Source organism: Anabrus simplex, chromosome 4 (assembly GCF_040414725.1).
Source record: "Anabrus simplex isolate iqAnaSimp1 chromosome 4, ASM4041472v1, whole genome shotgun sequence".
NCBI lineage: Eukaryota > Metazoa > Arthropoda > Insecta > Orthoptera > Tettigoniidae > Anabrus > Anabrus simplex.
In genome coordinates, this window is record NC_090268.1 from 181,643,268 (window position 1) to 181,667,294 (window position 24,027).

Consider the following 24,027-nt stretch of genomic DNA (forward strand, 5'->3'; position numbering starts at 1 on the left):
AACAGTTCTGCTCCTCGGAATCAACTAGAAACCCCTGGGGGAAAATTTATAAAGTATGTCGAAAAACAGGTAACCTCAACACTACTCTGCATACTATTGACACTGGCAGTGGATTCACAACAACACCATTAGAGACTGCAAATGCCCTAACAGAGACATTCTTTCCCAGAGACGATGCTCATAATGAAAGGCAGGCTACACTTCGAAAGGAAACCATGCTTGCACCAGAAACAGAAGATGAAAAGCCTTTTAGCATGGAGGAAGTTAATCATGTGATCTCGAAGTTAGATGATAAGAGAGCCCCAGGAATTGATGCGATATCTGCAAATATTGTGAAACATATTCATAGTGCCTGTCCTGGCTTTCTCCTGAAACTGTTCAATAAATGTTTAGAACTTTGTGTTTTTCCAGACTGTTGGAAGGAGGCCACGATAAAAGTGATCCCTAAACACGGAAAGTAAAATAAATATACAGCCAATTGTCTACGCCCAATAAGCCTACTCCCTGTGTTGGGAAAAGTCTTAGAGAAACTCATAATTAATAGAGTGATGTTTAACTTCGCGATGAAGAACAGTTTACATGAACCAATTTGGGTTTATGCCGTCAAAATCTACGGAAGATGCAGGACATAAGGTGACACAATGGATGAAATCTGTCTACGATTGCAAAGAATTCGGACTACTAGTATCATTAGATATCTCCAGTGCTTTCAACTTTGCTTGATGGCCTAAAGTGTTGCATCAGCTGACAGTGAAGGGTTGTCCAAAAACATTTATAGGCTAATGAAAAATTACTTCACAAATAGAAAAGTTTGTGACAAGAAACGTAGATCGAGGATGCCCACAAGGCTCTGCTTGTAGCTCGGGTCTCTGGAACATACTCTATGATGACATTCTTCAACAGAAGCTTTCCGATAATTGTTCGCTAACTGCTTACACAGATGATGCATTACTACTAGTTAGGGGTAGAACAACAAATACATTAACATCTGCAGCAAATGAAGCACTCGACATACTTCTAAGGTGGGGACAGAATAACAAATTGAAATTCAACGCATCTAAGACTGTTGCTATGCTAGTCACCAAGAAAAGGAAATTTGAGACACCGGTGGTTAAACTAGACAGCCAAAAATTAGATATTGTAGATAGCATGACATACCTAGGAATAATTTTAGACAGCAAACTTTTATTTAGACCGCACTTTCAACATTTGGAAACTAAAGCAGCCAAATTGTATAGGAGCCCGACAATGGTAGCACGACCCACCTGGGGACTAAACTCGGAAATTTTGAAGATTATATATCGTGGAGCTGTTGAACCAATGGTGCTTTATTGTGTCACTGCTTACGAACATGTTCTGCATAAAAAATGGGCGCAACAGAAATTTTCTCAAATTCAAAGAGGTTTCGTGTTACGCATCACACGCGCTTTCCGTACAATATCGACAGACGCTGCCCTTATTATTTCTGGCATAGAACCTCTGCATCTCACAAGACTCAGCATGTCAACTTCTGTCAACTGTAAGAAGAACAGAATACATCCGCGGGATTTGGAAGGAGTGGAACTTGAACTTCCTGCACATCATACTGCCGCCGGACATCCAGCAGACTATATGAGAACTGTATTTGACCAACCATGTACCAGAGATCACAGCCATTCAATATACACAAATGGTTCTCGCATTTCCAGCAACGGAACACTAGTGGGCTGCGCCTTTGTGGTATATGAGGGTATATGAGGGTAAAGACGAAGTTCATTCTGAGAAAATAAAACTAAAGGAATACTGTTCCGTGTTTCAAGCTGAGCTGCTTGCAATATTGAAAGCAGTCGAGTGGTGCATAAACAAAAATACGTGTGCGACTATACTCAGTGACTCACAAGCGGCGCTGAAGTCCATAAAAGATAAATACAACTTACACAATTTGGCAGTACATGTAAGAGAGAATATATCAAAGTATAATAAACATATATGTTTCGGTTGGGTGCGAGGTCATTCCGCAATAAAAGGGAACGAAAGAGCTGACCAATTGGCCAAAGAAGCTTATAATTCTAACTTGTCAGAGAGTTATACTAAATGCCCAATTTCTTTTGTCAAAAGAAACGTAAAGGATGAAATGCTCTCTCGCTGGAATGAACTGTGGTTAGCAAGTAAGAATGGCTCAGTAACCAAAGACCTGTTTTTCTAAATGTATATAGTAGGCTGGGATGTAAATATATAGTGTGCAACTTTCATTTAACTCAAGTGCTATCAGGTCATGGTAAATTCAATGCTTACTTCGAGCGATTCAAAATTCCAACACAAAATGGCTCACTGTGCTTCTGCACTGAAGACATTCAAACTGTAGAACACATTCTGTTCAAGTGTCCTGCTTTTGAGAGAGCACGTTTTGAACTTAAGATGCATTTGTTAACTTGCAGTTGCTATTTTGAAAAACCACTAAATTTCATTTTTTACAAAAAATGCTGCACTTCTCAGTTTTCAGAATTTATTGACTATGTATTTAAACATATATAATTTGATACTGTCTGCTTATTAGCTGCTTAACATATGTACTGTATATATTGTACATATATTGTATGTCTGGTATTTTAAATATTAGTACGGTACTCTTAGTATTAAGGATTGTATATATCATTTTTTTATTTTTCCATTTCTGTTCATGTCTATTTTGCTGTTTATGTATTTTGAATTTAATCAGAGAAATTGTATATTTTGTATAAACTACAACCCTCACATACCTCATGGTAAAATAGGGTTCACAGCACTTTGGAGATTAAATAATAATAATCTAGCTCAAAACAGGTACAGTTTTACAAGAGCATGTTTGCTCCACTAATTTACATACTAGGAGACTTAGCTCCAACAGTTACTCTAGTCCAGCCTCTCAGAGGCACGAGCTTCTTACAAGGTCATGCTTGACAAACTTCAATTAATGCACTTGCAGTCACTTCTGCTCAAGAGTTTGTTACACACTGGTCGATAAACCATTACAAATAAACAGGGACAATGAGTGCCCATTCTAAATAGCCTTAATGTAAAAAAAAGAAAAGGTTTAATATGAATGGCCATGAACAAAAGGCTAGGAGGCAAAATACTTGCACTCCTTTTTGAAAAACTGCTAAAACCCTAAGTGGGCTTATGGCCCGAAGTTGCAGAGGCTAAGCCTATTCTACAGAGGAGTGACTAAACGAGAAATACTAAATCCCAAAAGTGTAAAGAATTTAGAGGTTTAGAAAATTGTAGTCATCCCATAACAAGTTGATTGGGAATCAACAGAGGGTGATCACTCTTTGTTCCCTTAGTTTACATGCTTCCCAGCAGGGATTACAACAGACTCCTCAGACTTGCCAAAAATCGTCATTTAAACCATAAATTAGGACTTAACATAAAATAAACATGCATGCCGAAATACACTTTGTAGGGCTCGCTCATTTTAGAAGACGCTTGTACTAAGTACTTTTTCCTTGCTCTTGTTTTAATTAACTGCCACAGATGTAACCAAAAGCATCTTGATGCCATCTCTGGGATATCTTATCTCTACTCTTTTTAACCCATTAATGCCTGAATTATTTTTTTTCTAAATTTTTATTTGTTTTTTTACATTATTATGATTCTATGTAACACAAATACACTGAAAAAATTAAAAATGGTATTCATCACTCAGTTTTGAAAATATTTGTCGTTACCATATGGCTTCTACTACCTACTTATATTGAATATCATTTTGCTTAAAAATTTACACTCTGAATCATCAGCAAGCTACTATTCTACATTATTATTATTATTAAACTTAATACTACTTGTTACGGAGTTATCCGTGGAAGGCAGAGGTGAAAGAAGGTGCGGGCTGGAATGGGTCTAACTACAAGTCCGAAAGATGAATTAAAATTTCAATAAAGGTTATATTTTCGAAACTAAACAATGGTGACATAGAATTTTGAGCATACAACAAATAAATAGTTAAATCAGGTACACAATCAAGAAGTCCAAGATTAGATAAAAACTTAAACCAGTTTCCACTAGTGGAAATAACAAAATCAGGTACCAGAGTAGATTTACAAGAAAAGCCCGAGTTTCGGGTTCTTACAAGTTCTGGGCTTCGTGCCCCAAGTTACAATTCCTGAGCCCTCAGCTCATAACCACAAATTACCAAAGGGCAGAAAACCCTTAATTACATGGAGCATTAGCTCCCTGCGATCAAAATGTCACGCCTCCCCGGGGCACCTTTCAAAATACCAAACAGAGCTGACCCGCTCTCGATTTAAGAGGCCATAAACAGACTTTGCACTAACTGCCCTCAAGGCACACTTATAATGGCACAGGGGTACCTCGTACCCAATCTACTGGGCCTTCTCAGGAAGGGAAACAAAAAACGGGTTAAACAAATGGCCCAAAATACAAAATTGAATGGAGGCGAGTACTTGCACTCCTACGCTAAAGTTTGTTAAAACCTATGTGGCGCTAGGCCGATAATACAGGGGCTAATCCCAATCTATGGAGGTGACTAGTCTGCAAAATAAATTTAACACTTTAAGAAGGAAGAGAAAAACGGTTAGGAAAACGTCGTCACCTCGAATTCCAAAAATAAAGGGGAGCTCGAGAGGGTAAGACACTCTCTATCCCCGAATTACAGTTAAAGAAATTGTGGTTTTTACATAGAGAGAGGAGGGATTTACATTTTAAAGAGATGAGTTACATATTAAAGGTTTCGAACCTTCCCCGATAGTTAAACTGCTGAGCTAGCAAGAAATACAGATGTTAAAAGGCCATTACCTTGTAGAAGAACGGCTGTCTGAAGAACGAGGCGCTTCCCGCCCCCTGCTACATATTCACACTCTGAGAAAGATGTAATACTAGTGGCCCGGAGACAAGAAAATCAGCAGTTTTTATACCCTCGTGGAAAATTCGAGACCTTTCAGGAATGAGTAGACACACCCACTCAATTTTTATTGGTTGACAGCAAAAACTTGTACACAAGGCAATGAAGAAACACCTTATTGGTGGGAAATTAATTACAGAAATTTAGGATTGGTTAAATTCAAAACTTAATATTGCCAACCCACCAATGACAGAACAAAATTTAGTAAAGATAAAACTTATGAATACAAAATTTCTTCAAGAGAGTTCATTCCATTGCACCAGAGTGTATTACAATAGTTTTTGGTTGAGACATCAGTTAGAGAATGTCCACACTTCTTGATCACTGAAAAACAAAAGCAAATCAAAAACACACAGTGACATCTTCTGACAAACAGCCGAGTTAGTTCAGTTGTTAAAGTTCCGAGTTTCTCCAGTAGAGAAGTTTCAATTGGCGCAAGATTTGAACTTGCGTCGTAGAGGTATACCGCCCGGTACACTACTAAAACGCAATAACAATTAGAATATATTTGATATATTACACACATCATTTCTTTCTATTGTAAAACCATACGGCCTAGCCAGTATGAAAAGAAACAAAACAGACGGTGCACAATCCCACTCCACTCTTGAAGCACATTGCCCTCGCACTGGATTTACAGTTTTCATTAGCGCACCTTTTCCTCTTCTTTCCGTCTGTGTGCTGGACAAGGTGGTCAGTTTTATCAAGTCTTACAGAATCTGATATGCGGCCGCTAAGAGAGGTCCGTGAAGCTGCTGGCCTCCCAGCTCCTTTTGGTACATTCTAGTATCTCTGGAGATAGATTGTAGCTATTTCTCTTTTGAAATCCAGCGGAGCTTTTTTTGTCTTCTCCCTTTATTGTATAAAATCCAGCTGTTTTGAATAGCCACATCTAGGATCCATGTGGACAAAGGCCAGTACCATTTTTTGCCTCGTATCCCAGTGCGATAGCAGGCAACATTCTGATCCATCTGATCAGTACCTCCCATAAAGGTATACATTCAAAATTGTTAGGTATGGTGATCCACATATTCATTTTATTTGGGACCGGTTTTGGCAATAGAGTATGCTATCATCAGCCTAGGAAGTAAGACAAAGGCATTGGACATAGAGCACATTACATTTCTTAAAATCATTAACGATACTTTTTTAAATGTACGTGCTTGAACTGAATTACTTTGCATATATACAAGAGTTTTTATCATTAAAATTAAATATAGAAAGGAGTACACCAAAATATTGGTACAGTTAAAATTACCAAACGTGGAATGACCTTTTTTCCACATTGTGAGAACAATATGGGTCGTAGCTACTTTGTAGTCATAATGGTATAAATAAAATCAAGTTTCTTAATTTAGTAATAACATTTGCAGTCATTATAGATAGGCTGATGGACTAGTTACAACAACCATTTGTCCAATTAAAGTTGCTCGTAGATGTTCAATAATTATTCAACATGGATATAGCAATGTGTGAAGCTTAAATGTCTTATGGGCGAAAATATAGTATGGCTTCTGTGTTACAGTTTATTATATCCACTAGAGTTCAGTAAACAAAAAGGATAAGTCCATTGTATAGCTTGGTCTGCATGTGTGCCGGTGTTAACTACTTTACAGTTCTTGTGGTATATGTAAAATTTGGTGTATCTATTTGAACATCTTGATGTCAATTGTTAAACGTCTGTAATCAATATGGATATGATGATGAGCTATTTGCTACAGCCTGTTATTCAAATGAAAGAAGTTCATCATCAATGTGTACTAATTAAAATTTCTGAGGCATTTAAATTGGGCTTAACATTGAGCGGATTTATGTACAAAAATCTCTTATATAGCTAAAATATGATGATGTAACACAGTATCACAGGTTATTATATCCCTAAAAGTTCATTAAGTAAAATGGGTGAGTTCATTGTATGGCTTGGTTAATGCGTGACCGTAAATTGCGACTTAAAAATTGTAAGTTAATATAGAAGAGCAGAGTGGATTTTGTAAAATTCTGGAAGTATCTCGAACCAAAGACGGAACCCTGGTTGTTCCATTCTTCGAAACTTTTGAGGTACTTATCATCAAACGACAAGACGTCCAATACGCCAAATTAAACCACGTCCAAATGTATTGAATAGGTGGATCCCCATACCTAACGGTTTTGAATGTAAATCTCGATTCAATACGGAACCTAAAAACGAAATTTTTGACAAGGATCCCATAAAGGTGTTGTATTTGGCGACCAGCCTTGGAATCATTACATTTCGCTTCTGCTGCTGTGAGTCCCTCTTCACTTCACCGACTTCTTGTGCACCACATGAAGAAGAGATCATTGGGACCACACAGTTATCTATCCACCGAACACCACGAACCTACTACGCTGGCGTAGCAGGGGGAGAGGTGATACACCCACATGGCGCCTCCCAGGTGGCGGATAGGGGTTCCCAACCGGCTGGCCGGCGGACTAGAGGGAAATAAAATACATCTCGCGGGCCAAACACATTACCCCCTGCGGGTGGGGGACGCACATGCAGAATACACCCGCGGTATCCCCTGCCTGTCGTAAGGGGCAACCTAGGCGCGGACATGGATTGCAGTTTGGTATAATGTGCCGGACCTCCTGTGGGTGGAAGAGGCTGAATAAATCCATAGGTAATCCCTGCCTGTCGTAGAAGGCGACTAAAAAGGCCTTGTGGCCATGGTCCCCTCTTTGTTTTTTTGATGTTTTTCCGAGGGTCAGTTGTAGACCATTTCCAAATTTTTATGTGCGTGCTGCCCGGAGATGGGCCTCTTAAGTGTGCGATTACGCCCAAAAGCCCGCAATTGCCCACCCAGGAACATTGCGGGTGGGAGCGCTATGTACCTTGGCAGTAGTATCAGCCTGACAACACAGGTCTCCGCAGAGCCGAATGGCAGAAGTACATACTATTATTAATATTTTTATTTTTCTCTCTATATTTAGTGCTCTGTACACGCTATGGGATACATGCTATTGCGGGTGACTGGAGGAAGGAAGTCCTAGTGCTTATTGCCTCAGTCATCCCGTATAAGGCATCGTTCAACATCTGACCCCGGGCAGTACCTGCTATGACCAGTTGGGTATTGCCTTGGCTGCTTGGTTCGGCTACAGAGACCCCTGATCGGAGTGGGTGGCATTCGGGGAGGACGTTTTTGGGCATGGCTTCCAAACGAAGTCGCTCCTCTCAAGGTGGTCCCCTACCGAAGTCTTCAATTTTTGCTCCCCTGATAGGTTCAACTACCTGGGAACATGCGCAGCGTAAAATAATGGGATCCAGCTTCCCTAGGTTTCTGGTCGCTACCAGAACTGATGGGCATGATTTTAAGCCGGTAACGTCGATCCTTTTTAGTAGACTCATCGAAGGCGTCTACGGCGAACTTGAGGACCTCAAGAAAATGCGCAACGGCAGTTTGCTTATGAAGACTCGTACAGCACTGCAAGCTGATCAGTTGCTTAAGTGCGAACACTTTGGCGACATCGCCGTCAAAGTAGAGGAGCACAACTCCTTGAATCTGGTTCGCGGGGTCATCTTTCATCGCGACCATATTTTGAACACTGGCGACGAGTTGATGGAAGACATGAAGAACCGTGGCGTGACACACGTCCGGCGCATTACGCGCAAGGTCAACGGTGAAGACGTTGCCACTGGTGCCTTCATTGTCTCTTTCAAGTTGTCAGTGTTACCAGAGAAAGTCAAGGTAACAACTTATCGTTGCGATGTGAGGCCGTACATCCCGCCTCCTATGCGATGCTATCAATGCCAGCGATTCGGACATATGGTATCTCGCTGTTCGAATCAGGCTGTATGTGGTACATGTGGACGAGTAGCTCACGGCGCGGAGGAGTGCACAACTCCATACAAGTGCACTAACTGCTCCGGTTTTCATACTCCTCGGGATCGGAATTGTCCGACATACCTGAGTGAGAACAAGATCGAGGAGATCAAGACCCTGGATGGTCTTTCCTACCAGGAACCGCCGTAAGTTTAATTCTACGAATACACCTGCCCGTACAGTCGACTATAGCTTGATAGCTCAGAGTCTTCCAGGCTCGTCATTTACAACCTCGACACCTGTCCAGACCGCTGCGCCCAAGGCGACTGTTGCTGCTTCCAGCAACGTCGCAAATAATCAAAGCTCGAAGGCAGGGACCACCCCACCTTCGACCAACCAGAAGTGTGTGCCGGCTGGCAGTTCCCAGCCGACACAGCAAGAGGGGAAGGCTGTCTCCCTTCCCTAAGAGGTCGGCGAAAGCCGTGCCCCTGCCGGCGGAGGCGGTATCGTCGACCAGGTCTGGGAAGCCATCTCCCAGCCCGTCTAAACCAGGAAAGAAGGCGGCGAAGAAGAGTGCCCTTGCTGAGCGCTCTCGCACTTCCCCGGCGAAGGAGCAGTCATGCTCCCCAAAACTCTCAGTTTTGTCACTCATGGTACGGAGGACTATAACGTGCCCTTTACGGAGTGGGAACTCCGCAGCGCATTAGCGCTTTGCAAGGATACTTCTCCTGGACCAGACAACATCTTTAACCATATGTTGAATCACCTTAATGGGGACAGTCTTCTATATCTCCTTCATGTGTTCAGTCGAATCTGGATGGAAGGTGATTTTCCGTCTCAGTGGCGAGAGAGCATCCTCATTCTTGTCCTCAAGCCTGAGAAAGATCCTAAGTATGCAGGAAGTTAAAGACCTATTTGTCTTATAAGCTGCCTGTGTAAGCTATTTGAGAGGATGGTAAATCGCCGAATCGTGTGATGTCTGGAGAAACAAGGACTCTTGTCCGAGTACCAATGTGGTTTTCGAGCCGCTCGATCCACCACTGACCACTTGGTACGCCTGGGCAGCTCTATCCAGGATGCGTTTCTCCGCAAACAGCACTTGGTAGCCGTTTTCTTTGACTTAGAGAAAGCCTACGACTCCACATGGCGATATTGTATCCTTTCAGTCCTGCATCAATGGAGATTCCGAAGTAACGTGTCGGTATTTATTGCAAATTTTTGGCCCTTCGTCTATTCCATGTCCGAGTAGGGAGGATATATTCGCAATACCGTGTTCAAGAAGATGGAGTCCCACAGGGATCGGTTCTTAGTGTCACTCTGTTTGCATTTGCCATAAACGGTATTGTTGCTCCTGCTGGTTCAGCAGTAATACCGTCGCTGTATGTGGACGATTTTGCTCTGCATTATAGCTCACGCAGTATGGCAGTCGCAGAGCGACAATAATTACAGCAAGCTATTAGGAGGTTGGTGCAGTGGATCTTAGAACATGGCTTTCGGATTTCTACCGCAAAGACCTCCGTTGTCCACGGTTGTCGTCAACGTACTCTTCACGTCCATCCTGAACTTTCTCTAGGAAATGTCGCATCTTTTGGAAGGAAAACTCCCTCCGGTGTTTACCTGCGGCGACCATCTTACCATGGTACACATTCTTACGTTGTGTATGGACTTGGTCGATCTTCGCCGTAGTCTTAACCTCCCGGGTACCATATCTCTTGTCTTGCGAGATGACGAGCATTCAGCAGACCTCGTCATTCGCTTTATGAGGGATAGTGGTCTGTTTTATCGTATGTAATGTTGTCCTTTGTGCTCGTGTCTTTGTGTCAATTGCGCCTTTTTCCTGTTGACTTCATTTTAGTTTGTGTTGCGTATTTTAAAGTGTTATTTTAACGTCTCATGTAAAGAATGTATATATATCTGTACCAGCAGGCAATGCCTTATTCCCTTCTGCTGTATTTTCTCTTTTATTACAAATAAGACATTGTGAATCAGATCCATTGATTATTTTAATCTCATACTCATTTTCTCATCACCCTTTTTTGAAGTTTCGTCAGTGGATACATTTTAAAATTTTTACTATCATATATCATGTCGTCCATCTCGTTCCATTAGGGGCCGATGACCTTCGGTGTTAGGGCCCTTAAAACATAAGTCCCACGATCTTTTTCTGGAAAATATTTGCTTGTTTTCCAGAGGACATCCTTTAGGCATTCGATTTTCTCGAATAGTACCAATGGCAGAATAGCCTCAATACTTGAGAATTGAGAAAAGTCATGCATTAGAAAATAAATTGTTCATGAAGAAGGTGTAGCTTAGTTCCCTTTTGTCATCTGGAACTTCCTCAAGCAGAACAGTAGGGGATATGCAGCCCTACCAAATAACTTGTCATAGTCAGCATTCGATTTTGGTCTTTTACTCTGGTAAAACTCAAAATTCACTAAATATCCGAACTTGGTGTTCAGGCTCCAGATCTTGTACCCAAATCTAACGGGCCTACCACGAATGAATTGTTTGCACCCATGGCGGCCAAAATATTTCACCATACATTCATCAAATAATAGGTATTCCTCGGATATGAAATTATTAATACATCTCTTCTTTAATTTTTCCATTATAGGCCTTATTCTCCATGCCTTATCATTAGGGACAGTTCTGGAATTGTCTGCAAAGTGTAGAAACCTACAGATTTGAAGAAATCGGTCTCTTCTTATTGACCGAGAAAATGCCAGGTTCTTCAAGTCATCATTCGAATCCCAGAAGTGCCTTTTAGAAGGCATGCTGTGTAGCCACTGACATAAAGAATGGCAATGAAGCAGCGTATTTCTTCTGCCGTTATCTTTGGGTCCTGATAATTCAAAAATAATGCATAGCGTCTGGTTTCCTCCACTAAATGTTCTATGAATTCTTCGTTTATAAACAATTCAAAAATTTCAATTACTGACAAGTGTTCATACCTTGAATAATCTGGTATGGGGGTACAGTAGGTTTATCAATGTCGAAATCAGCTCCTTTCTCCCATCGCGTGTCAGATGTTTCCCTCTTAGCGACCCATTTGATAACATTTTCAGGTATTGGGGTAGATACAATTTCAAGTGAAGCTGCCTCTAGTGTGGGTGGCTGTACTAATGGGCTGTATGCCTACTCGTTTTCATCCACACCTATTCTTTTCTTTGTTGGTTAACTTTATTTCAGCGTTAGCCAGTAATTGACGAGACGTCAGATTGTCAGCTAATCCACCTCTATTCTCATTTCCAGAATCCTCATCCATGTCTATATTTGGTATTGGTGGTTCAGTGAACACATCACCGCCATTATCATCATTGTAAATGATGTCCAGTGCTTCAGCAAGTGAAAACCTGCTCCTAAAACAATAAAGCAAAATATATGTCTTACTGAGTATAAACGCCTAACGTTACCATATGGTAAACTCGAAATTCGGAAGCCATAACTTCACATGTTTTTAGTAAATTAATTTGTAACGGTCATAGAATTTGTATTACACTATACAACTTTTTCAACACAACATACATACATACATACATACATACATACATACTTAAGTATAATACCAAAAAATAATCCAAGTAATAATTATAATTATAAGCTTATAAAAATGCACTTACTCGAAGCGGATGTCCATTTTTGCTGCACATTCAGCGATAGCAATTTTTGAACTATCTATATGTAATTATTGTAACAAACACGTCAATGAGCGCTACATCGTCGTAAGCACGGTTCCCTTACAGAGCGATAAGCAGTGGTACCAATCCTCCAGCGCAACTGTTGAAAGTACAGTAACAGCTTTAAAATAGGAAGGAAAATTCCAATTAAGAAATAAATCAAAGTCTATATTAGAAAGCAAAATGTTTGGAACATAAAGGCATTTTCCATACTTTTGGGGCATAAGCAATCAGGAATTAACTCTTTCAACACAACATACATACACATACATGATCATTATAGACTCTTATGCCTTTCAGCGTTCAGTCTGCAAGCCTCTGTGAATTTACTAAACGTTCCACAATCCTCTATTTGCAACTAGTGCTATGGCCTCATTTAGTTCTATACCTCTTATCTTTAAATCGTTACAAACTGAGTCTAACCATCATCGTATTGGTCTACCTCTACTTCTGTTACCCTCCATAACAGAGTCCATTAGGTTACGTCGCGTATTCCTGTCCACAAAATGTCACTGTAAAATTTATCAGAAATGGAACATAATAATTGCTTTTACACAGATGAAGTGAAAAATCTGCGGCAAATTAAGAAATACTGTCGTTATTAGAGAAATATGAATATATACTTAAGGCCTGTACACAGAACTCTTTTATGTCATATTCCGCTGCTGGTGCCGTCTTTTGTTAATTTCTCGAGGTTCAGGGCTGGCACCGAGGAATGGGAGTGCTATGTCTGTGGATTCTCATTATCTTTGTCCATCATGACTAGAGCGGCCAGTTCAAACAGCAAAATGGAGGTGAATAGTATTCATGACGTTATTTCGTTTTTCAATGAGGCAAATGACCAGGTTATTGTGAAATTACAAGACCTTAAGCTATTGCCGAAAACAGGCAGATGTGTGAGCAGGAACTTAGAGGCAACTGCACTTTGGTGAGGAAAGAGAGCGGTGTATAACTTGGATTTATTTTTAGGTGTAAAATGTGCCAGAATGTCAGAAGCCTCAGGAAAGGCACATTCAGACGTGCCAAGTCTCCCGATTTGAGCGGAAGTCTCCCTATTTTTCATTGTTTCTCCCGATTGCCGGGACCGATCTCCCGATTTTTCGAACAGTATCAGTAATTTTCGTATTATTTTAAACTCCCGCGGAATTCCTCGTTCTATCGATATATGGGTGACCATTGTAACTGTTCGCTCTCCTCATCAAGACACTTGGGGAGATGAAAGTTATTACCTTGGGACACATGAATATCAAATAAACTATATGTGGCTTGCCCGCAAATTGCCACGCAAATAGAAACAATTAACATTCCATGGTTTCCCCTTTTCTCTATGTGATGTTTGGGCGCCAGGGTTACAGTTTTAAACAAAACTGTAAACCAAAATGTATATTTACTAGCATAGAGACTTATACTTAAATCACAGGGGTAGGATTTTAAATAATTAACCATTAAGTATCGCTTAAGAAAGAAAATTAACGCAATATAAAATACAAATGAATTTATTATACAAAAAAATGAGATGAATCGGAAAAGTTCCTTAAAGCGTGGAGGAATTTAGAATTTACTTTACTGAATTTACTAATTGCTTGCTTTATCTAATTGAAGCTCACCAATTGCAGCTTCCATTGAAGTCATCTGGTTTCCGTGGTTACTCGTTCTCTTCTTCTCGATGTAGAATTTGCTCCATGGACATTCTTCCTTCCTTCCTTCTCTGATATGGTACGGTCTATCTGGACTAGCACTCTCTAATTGCCTAGTCTTTAAATTAGACATTGGCCCTATACTTGTAAAAGCTGATCAGCGTTGATCGTATGAGGAGAAAATTCAGAGATATGAATCTTTCCATATTAGTAGAAATCTCAGTCCAACTGAGCTATACTATTTATACGGCACAGACTTGTACCAAATTCCGTGGACTTGAACTAAACATAGTTCTTCGTCCAGAAGATTTACTGAATATAACACAAGCCGTAAGCTTGTTTCGTCTCACGCAGATCCGATAACTTAACCGCAGCTAAGTACTGTATCGAAGCGATAACACATTGTACAAAAATAACTGTGTCGCGGAGCGACCACACACTGTTTCAAAAATCAATAACGTCGTTTAGAGTAGATGTTCTAATAGTAGATCGGATGACAGCAGAAGTAGTAGTTAGGTTCACAGCAGAAGTAGTAGTTAGGTGCCGTTCTCGTGGTGAGAATCTCTATATATCCGGGCTCACCCCCACTCTTGGTAACAGTTCAATCTCAAAACTCATATACAACGAAGTATCTGATTCGCAGAACGAATTATCAACTCCCCTTCTCTTCTTTCTTGACAAGTCCAGTAGGCGTGTCGATGATGTAGCTGACCAGCTTCCAAGCTTCGCGCACGGGTCGCTGTTTACTAGCCTTGGCTCATGAGTTAAACCCAGTGAGTAATGCAAATTTCCACGCTCAAGAATAACCTTTTCCGTATACACAAATATGAGATGAAATGACAACTATATTTCAACATATTAACCAAGTCCAATACATAATAAATTCCTATCTTTCATAATATAATAATAAATAATAACTGATGTTATAATATATATAATATGATTGCAAAAACCTTATTTACAAATGCTTGACGTAGAATAAATATGTTTTTACTGTCCCCGTCAAATTTAGCGATATTTAGCATATTTCCAAGTGGATATTAAAAATTTTGTCTGCCTGGAGCTGTAACTTGTCATTTAGGGAAGTAGTGTGGCGAGCTGAGAACCTGTTTTTTTGTCATTGAGAGGGGCGACGTATTGAGTGAAGTTCGACAGGCCAAGGCACATCACGTGACGTGTCCATGCACTACCTGCCACGCGCGAACGACAGACAGCTTGTTTCCAGAATAGTCTGAGCCAATTAAAGAAGACCTGACGACCAATTACAGTTTTAGTTGGAGTACACGCCTCCCAAGCCGAGAATATAAAAAAAAGCCTCGTTCCGAGCAAATCACTCTCTGAATAATCTGGATGTTCTACTCTGTTCTACTCTACGCTGCATTCCGAAGATTCTGCATTCTCTGTACTTGCTACGACCACGTGGATGAATAACTTTCAGCGCAAGCAGACGCCCGTTCTGCCAACAATTTTAGTGAAACAATTACCTAACTCCTACGGAGTAAAAATCATCTTAAAATGCAAGTTAAGTGACTATCTAGAAGAATAATCAAAATTCTGCGTGTGTTTGTGCCCATATTAATCTTGCCATCTCAGTTACAGCTTACGTTCGGAATTCAACAGAAGTCATCTTGAAAACTGCAGTACACCAACATGGATAATTCTACAATCATCTGTAACTCAACTTCATCGAGGGACATCGACTACCAAGTCTCCATGGATCTCTAACATGTGAGGCGTCTCTGGTCGTGGGAAGGAAACTGACCGGGGAAATGCTGGAATGATTGACTGCTACCTGGGATCGAACCTCATCTGAAACTTGAGTACCATTTTCATTTAATATCTGTCTCATCTCTTGTAAAACTAGAGGTCTTTCTTCTTTAAATCGTAGAGCTATTAGTTTTGTTGTAGTTAGAAGCATTTCATTTTTCCCAATTCTTAAGGTGTCGTGGTAGACGAGTCACATGTGTGAATGAAATTTTGAACCTGTTAGAGTAGACATGAGTAGCCCATTTGCAAAACCCGCTATATGCACTATAAGAACAAAGTATCATAAACCTGATAGAAAGTTGATTCCTTTTCCAAAAATTCACAAAAAATAACTTGAAATATCTATATAGGAGCCCATAATCTCATGAACGTAGGAAGTCATCTATTTAAATATTGATTCCACACATAACTGGTTTTGCAACTGTATAATGCATATAGCAGGTTTTGCAACTCAATGGGTAGCCATTTTGTTTTTCTGATAGTTTGCAAAACCTGCTATTTTATGATGATAAGGACTTGCAAAAGGATAGAGACGGGCTTAAAAAACACCAATATTCGTGAAAAAATGTATTTCGACGATATATTACGTGTTGATTAACATCCATTAATAAATTACAACCAGTTCACAAACTAGTTTCAAAATTAAACAGGAATAATGTAACATAAAATATGACGAGTTGAAATCTATTGACTTCAAAAGGTGTTAGTTAAACAGTCACTTTGCAAAAACTTGCAAATTAAATAAAATAGTCTTTCATATTGAGACAAAACAAGAAAAACTTGGGCTGGAGAAGCCTGGACGGTTACACCATGGCTGGTCGATAGTAGTTCTAATAATGATACCAGATGGCAGTACGGGGCACGGTGGTCAGTCATGTGATCTTCTTTGGTCAAGCGACTAACCTAACCTCAGAAGTAGCACGCCATAGTCGTCTACGCGGGCCGGGACCTGCAGAAGTGCTCGTGTTATGTCTTAATATTTGTTTTGGCCAAAATGTTAAAGAAATATGGTGCAGTGTTTGAAGTTGCTTATATTGTAGAGTTTGAGTGAATCCAGGAAGTGACCAACGTTCACATTCTGTACTATATGTATAGGTGTGATTTTTAAGTTGAGGGCGGCGGAAAGTGCGATATACTCAAGCATATGCAAACGAAAAAACATGAGAAGAGTGTCCAGTGTAGTCAGAAATCAGAAACTGAACTTTTCATGTAAAAACCAAGATGCAAATCCTGTGACGAATGCCGAGGCGTTATTTACGTCAATTATCGTAGAACATACCGGTAACCTGCCTGTAAATTGTGTCGATCACGTGGGACCTTTGTTTCACAAAATGTTTCCTGATTCGGAAATCGCTAAACGATATGGGTGTGCTAGAACGAAAACAGCGGCTATCGTTACAGAAATGTGCATGAAAAAAAACGGCGAAAATTGCATCACATTTGCAGGTGAATGCATTTTCGCTTGCTACTGATGGTAGCAATAAAAGCGACTTCAAAATATATCCCATTGTAATAACATTTTTTAGGCCTAAACTCAATGAAATTCAGAGTTGTCTACTCCCTGTGCCTAATTTAGAAGGGGATGCTGCTGGAGCTAATATTGCCAATTTTTTGCTCTCAACTTTTCGGGAATTCCGCATTCCATTATAAACTGCCTAGCTCTTGGTGCTGTTAATGCTCCAGTAATGGTAGGATTAAAGAATGGTGTGGCAGAATGTTTGAAGCGGGGAAAATAGTAAATAATCATCGCAGGCTGCACTTCTCACCTAATTAATCATGCTGCAGAGAAGGGTGCGGCGTGCTTGCCCGTAAATGTAGATGAAAGTATAATTGATATATTTTATTATCTGGAAAGGAGTGCAACGAGGAAAGAAAAGTTCAGAGAATTTCAGGAAAATTCTGAAGCATGTGCCTACTCGATGGTTATCACTAGGAAGGTGTTTAGATACGATTTTGCTGCAGTGGGACCCTTTGGTTACTTTATTCAGGAGCGATGTTTTTTTGCAATTTGCTTTACGTCGCACCGACACAGATAATTCTTATGACGACGATGGGATAGGAAGGGGCTAGGAGTGCGAAGGAAGCGTCCGTGGCCTATCTGCCGATTACTGGATACTGGCGGCACTTAAGCGACTGCAGCTATCGAGCTCGGTAGGAACGAAATTGTGAGTAAGGATTCGCAGATGGGGAAATTTGAAGACTTACAAAGTTCCTAAGCACAGTTTAAGTGCAGGTATGTCTTGTTCGTCTGAAAAGGTGAAAGATTGTCATAACATTTCACCACACTCCTCAGTTAAAAGGAAAACCCAGTCATCAGTTTCACTAAAAAAATGAAACTACTGATGTCACTAAGAGCCATGCATTGTCACGTGAAGAACGACTGTTCATGTTCCTTTCATCAAATATACATAAATCTCTGTGCCTTTTTCTCTCAAGTTTTATAGATATCTGTGATAATCCAAATGTAGCTCTTCAGTCAAGTAAGCCGCACATCCACTTGCTGAGGTCAGTTTTGGAGGAACCATTGAAGAATGTGATGGCAAAGTTTGTGAAACTATATGTTATTAAAAGCTCCTCCTCTCTCCTTGATGTAGATTATCATACTCCAGCACATCGAAAGAATGATTGTGATCTGATGATAGGGAACTAGTGAAACGGAACATTTAGATAAAGAAACTGATATTTTACACTCCCAATTCTGTAACTTTTAGCTCGAAGAAACAGACCTGACAAAAGGAAGAAGTGATATTCAATGGGCATTGGTAGGTCAGATGAAATCAGCTGATGGCGTACTTAAATATGACGGACTCTCTAAGGCGATGCTTGCTATTTTATCAATTCCACATAGCAATGCAGATTGTGAGAGAAATTTTAGCCGAGTCACAAAGACAAAAACACAGTTCAGATCCTTTCTGTCTGAACAGACTTCGGAGAAACTTTTAACCTTGAAATCTGTCAGCAAGACAAGTGCTTTGAGCAAAAATTTAGTTCCGAGTTTCTGAAGAGGGCTAAGTCAGCTGCAGGTGTGTTGAACAACAATTATTCGTGATGTGATCTCCATGTTGAAGGATGAGAAGTCACATGTTCCTACAGTTCAGGTATGTCCAGTATTTAGTATTCACATAGAAATGATGAAAAATATATATGTAGGCCAAATAGAATTGTTAATGTATTGAATTATTATGAATTAGTACATGTTCTGCCATCAGTGATGTGTTGTAATACGTCGCGATTCGCTGCCGAATTTCTCCTGATTTTTTAGTTTTAAAAGTTGGCATGTCTGCACATTTTTTTTGCAATTCTAAATTAGAAGTGAAATATTTCTTAATTTACCGCAGATTTTAGACTTCATCTGTGTAAAAGCAATTATTATGTTCCATTTGTGACAAATTTTACAGTGATATTCCATAGATAGGAATGCGCGACGTACCCGTAACAGACATGAAAGTAGCGAGAATTGTTGCTGGCACAAACGGGTGGGAACAATGGCAGGCGGGCACACGGAATGAGGAGATAGAGGCTAATCTGGGAATGAACTCGATGGATGAAGCTGTAAGCATAAACAGTTATTTTTTAATTTTAAAAATAATTATTTGACATGTTGTCAATCTCGTGTCACCTCTGTAAATTCAGATTTATACATGTAAAATGAGTACATAAAAGATTTAGTCACGTTGCTTATAGAGGTTTTGCTGTTAATATAGTGAGTCGTTTGTTGTTGGAGAGAGTTGAACAAGGGACTTCTCAATGTAGTCATATAAAAGATGAAATCAGGAACTTACGATATGAAAAACGGAGTTGTATTGAGTGTCCCCGTGTCTCTCTCGCGGCTTGCTTGTCTCGGTGACACTACCCGATTCTACTTCTAAAGAAAAATAAATTGTATTGAACAGGTGGATACTTTCAAAAATTATTTTGAATAAATATTACATACCACTTAATCGAGCAGCTCGTCTCCTTTCTCCCAAGTCTTACCAGCCCAAACTTTGCAACATTTTTGTAAGGCTACTCTTTTGTCGGAAATCACCTAGAACAAATCGAGCTGCTTTCCTTTGGATTTTTTCCAGTTCTTGAATCAATCCTGGTGAGGGTCCCATACGCTTGAACCGTACTCTAGTTGGGGTCTTACCAGACTCTTATAAGCCCACTCCTTTACATTCTTACTACAACCCTTAAATACCCTCATAACCATGTGCATCCCTGCGGGTGGGGGACGCACATGTAGAATACACCCGTGGTATCACCTGCCTGTCGTAAGAGGCGACTAAAAGGGGCCCAAGGGGCTCTCAACTTGAGAGTGTGGATTGGCGACCACCGGGCCCTTAGCTAAGTCCTGGTATTGCTTCCACGTACTTGTGCCAGGCTCCTCACTTTGGTATATTCTGTTCGACCTCCCTTGGTCAACTCTTGTTCTTTTCACGCCCTTCGTGGCCCTTGCCTTTCTTCGTCCTTTAATTCATTTTTCGAAGTGACAGATCCCTTCGTTTTTCTTCCTTTTTTCTCTCTCTCTCTGCCCCTGTGGGTGGGGGACGCAGACGAATAATACACCCACGGTATCCCCTGCCTGTCGTGAGAGGCGACTAAAAGGGGCGACCAAGGGATGATTGAATTAGAACCATGAAACTACTTTTCATTCGTACCATCACGCGAGGAACACCATGGGTTGCCTGTACTTGCGAGTAGTACCACTATATTAGGTACGAAACAGGTTTGTGATTAGTAGCAGCAATGTGTTGGTTCTCCTGTGGGTTTCCAGTACCCGTGAGTCGTACCCATGTGAACAACACCACGAGTCTGGGCGTTGCCTGTGAGTTTTACCACTATATGAGCGACACCGTGGGTCTGCGTTGCCTGTGCTTAGTACACTATGTGAGGAACACCACGGGAATACCGGCACCCGTGACTAGTACACCTAGGTGAGGAAACTCAGAGGTTTTCTTTGGCTATGAGTGGCGCCATTGTGTGAGAAACACTCTTGTATACAAGGAGCTTGATATACAAGGCACAACATAAAAGTTTATTACTTGGAAATTTTCATACAGTGTGTGTTGTGTTTGAGTCATCAGTCCATAGACTGGTTTGATGCAGCCCTCCATGCCACCCTATCATGTGCTAACCTTTTCATTTCTACGTAACTATTGCATCCTACATCTGCTCTAATCTGTTTGTCATATTCATACCTTGGTATACCCCTACCGTTCTTACCACCTACACTTCCTTCAAAAACCAACTGAACAAGTCCTGGGTGTCTTAAGATGTGTCCTATCATTCTATCACCCCCTGCGGGTGGAGGACGCACATGTAGAATACACCCGCGGTACCCCTGCCTGTCGTATGTGTCGACTAAAAGGGGCGACCTAGGCGCGGACATGGATTGCGGTTTGGTATAATGTGTTGGACCTCCTGTGGATGGGAGGGGTCAAGTACATTCACAGGTAATCCCTGCCTGTCGCAGAAGGCGACTTAAAGGGTTATGTGGCCATGGTCCCCTCTTTATTTTATTATTATTTTTCCGAGGGTCACATGTAGACCATTTCAAAATTTTGATGTACGTGCTGCCCGGAGATGGGCCTCTTACGTGTGCGATTACGCCCAAAAGCCCGCAACTGTCCACACAGGACCATTGCGTGGTGGGAGCGCCATGTACCTTGGCAGTGGTATCCGCCTGACAACACAGGTCCCCGCACAGCCAAATGCCAGAAGGACATATTATTATTAATTATTTTAAATTTTTTTCTCTATATTTAGTGCTCTGTACACGCTATGGGGTACATGCTATTGCGGGTGACTGGAGGAAGGGAGTCTTAGTGCTCATTGCCTCAGTCATCCCGTATAAGGCATCGTTCAACATCGGACACCGGGCAGTACCTGCTATGACCAGGTGGGTATTGCCTTGGCTGCTTGGTTCGGCTACAGAGACCCCTGATCGGAGTGGGTGGCATTCGGGGAGGATGCTATCGGGCATGGCTTCCAAACGAAGTCGGCTCTCTCAAGGTGGTCCCCCACCTAAGTCTTTAACTTTTGCTTCCCTGAGAGGTTCAACTCCCTGGGAACATGCGCAGCGTGAAGGAATGGGATCCAGCTTCCCTAGGTTTCTGGTCGCTACCAGAACCGATGGGCACGATTTTAAGCTGGTGAAGTCCATTCTCTTTAGTAGGCACATCGAAAGCGTCTATGGCGAACTGGAGGAACTTAAGAAAATGCGCAACGGTAGTTTGCTTCTAAAGACTCGTACAGCACTGCAAGCTGATCACTTGCTTAATTGCGAGCACTTTGGCGATATCCCCGTCAAAGTGGAGGAGCATACGTCCTTGAACCTGGTTCGCGGAGTCATCTTTCACCGCGACCTTATTTTGAACACTGACGACGAGTTGATGGAAGACATGAAGAACCGTGGCGTGACACACGTCCGGCGCATCACGCGCAAGGTCAGCGGTGAAGACGTTGCCACTGGTGCCTTCATTGTCTCTTTCAAGTTGTCAGTGTTACCAGAGAAAGTCAAGGTAACAACTTATCGTTGCGATGTGAGGCCGTACATCCCGCCTCCTATGCGATGCTATCAATGCCAGCGATTCGGACATATGGTATCTCGCTGTTCGAATCAGGCTGTATGTGGTACATGTGGACGAGTAGCTCACGGCGCGGAGGAGTGCACAACTGCATACAAGTGCACTAACTGCTCCGGTTTTCATTCTCCTCGGGATCGGAATTGTCCGACATCCTTGAGTGAGAAGAAGATCCAGGAGATCAAGACCCTGGATGGTCTCTCTTTTCCACGAACCTGCTACGCAGGCGTAGCAGGGGGAGAGGTGATACTCCCACGTGGCGCGTCCCAGGTGGCGGATAGGGGGGTCCTAACCGGCTTGCCGGCGGACTTGAGGGAAATAAAATACCTCTCGCGGACCAAACACACTACCCCCTGCGGGTGGGGGACGCACATGTAGAATACACCCGCGGTATCCCCTGCCTGTCGTAAGAGGCGACTAAAAGGGGCGACCAAGCGCTGACTGAATTAGAACCATGAAACTAATTTTGAATCGTACCATCACGCGGGGAACACCATAGGTTGCCTGTACTTGCGAGTAGTACCACTAAATTCGGTACGAAATAGGTTTGTGATTAGTAGCAGTAAAAGCCTGGCCTGGTGGATTCCAGTACCCGTGCGTCGTACCCATGTGTGCAACACCGCGGGTCTGGGCGTAGCCTGTGAGTTGTACCACTACATGAGCAGCACCGTGGGTCTGCGTTGCGTGTGATTAGTACCCACTATGTGAGGAACACCACGGGAATACCGGCGCCCGTGTTTAGTACACCTAGGTGGGGAACCTTCTCGGTTTGCGTTGACTCTGAGTTGGGCCATTGTGTGAGACCAACGAGGTAGAAAGAGGACTATAGAGTGGCTAACACGTCTGCTACAGCGCTCTAGGCGGTGCCAAGGCAAAATAGCGACGCCATATTGTATCCGCCCGTGTTTTACGGTTTATTCTGGTTATTGTGTGTTCTTATCGTGGTTTATTTGCACTGAATCTGATAAATTAACTGCATAAATTATGCCGCCTATATGTGCAGCAATCAACTGCACGTTCCGTAGAGGCAGCTCAAAGGATATATCATATTTCAGGTAAGTTTTTTTTTTTTTTTTTTTTAGTAAAGAATGCAGTGTTTGGTCATTAGCAGAGTATGTTTCCCCGTTGTCAGTGTTTGTAAATCAATCTATGCTTTTCTCTCTAGGTTCCCTCTGAAAGATAAGGAACTCACGAAACAATGGGTAATAAATATGAAACGTGATAAATGGTTTCCGACAAAGCACAGTTTCCTGTGTTCACGACATTTTGAAGAAAAATACATAGTGATCAACAATGATAGAAGACGCTTGCTGTCCAGAGCCATCCCTACAGTTTTTGATTTTCCGAGTCACCTTATGAAAATACAGCGTACTAGACCTCCACCTACGATACGAAACAAAATGAGAGCCTCCAGTCCTACGCCGCCACTATTCGAATCTTCGTCCACAAATATGGAATTGAACAATTCAGGTAACTATGCGATTTAACATAATTGACATTAACACAATAATTATTTCAAATGGTTTAAAGTACGAAGTGTTCGGTCTAGGCCTATCATCATTATCGCTATGGGATGGTTTGTTACAGTATTCGGTGTAAAACTTCTATAACCGGTGTGTGAAAGTGAGGTTAGAGATGGCACATGTAACACTCGGCAGGCTTGCCAACTTACACAATCTTAGTGACAAGACCATTGGGCTGGATGGGTTATGTCCGAGGAGC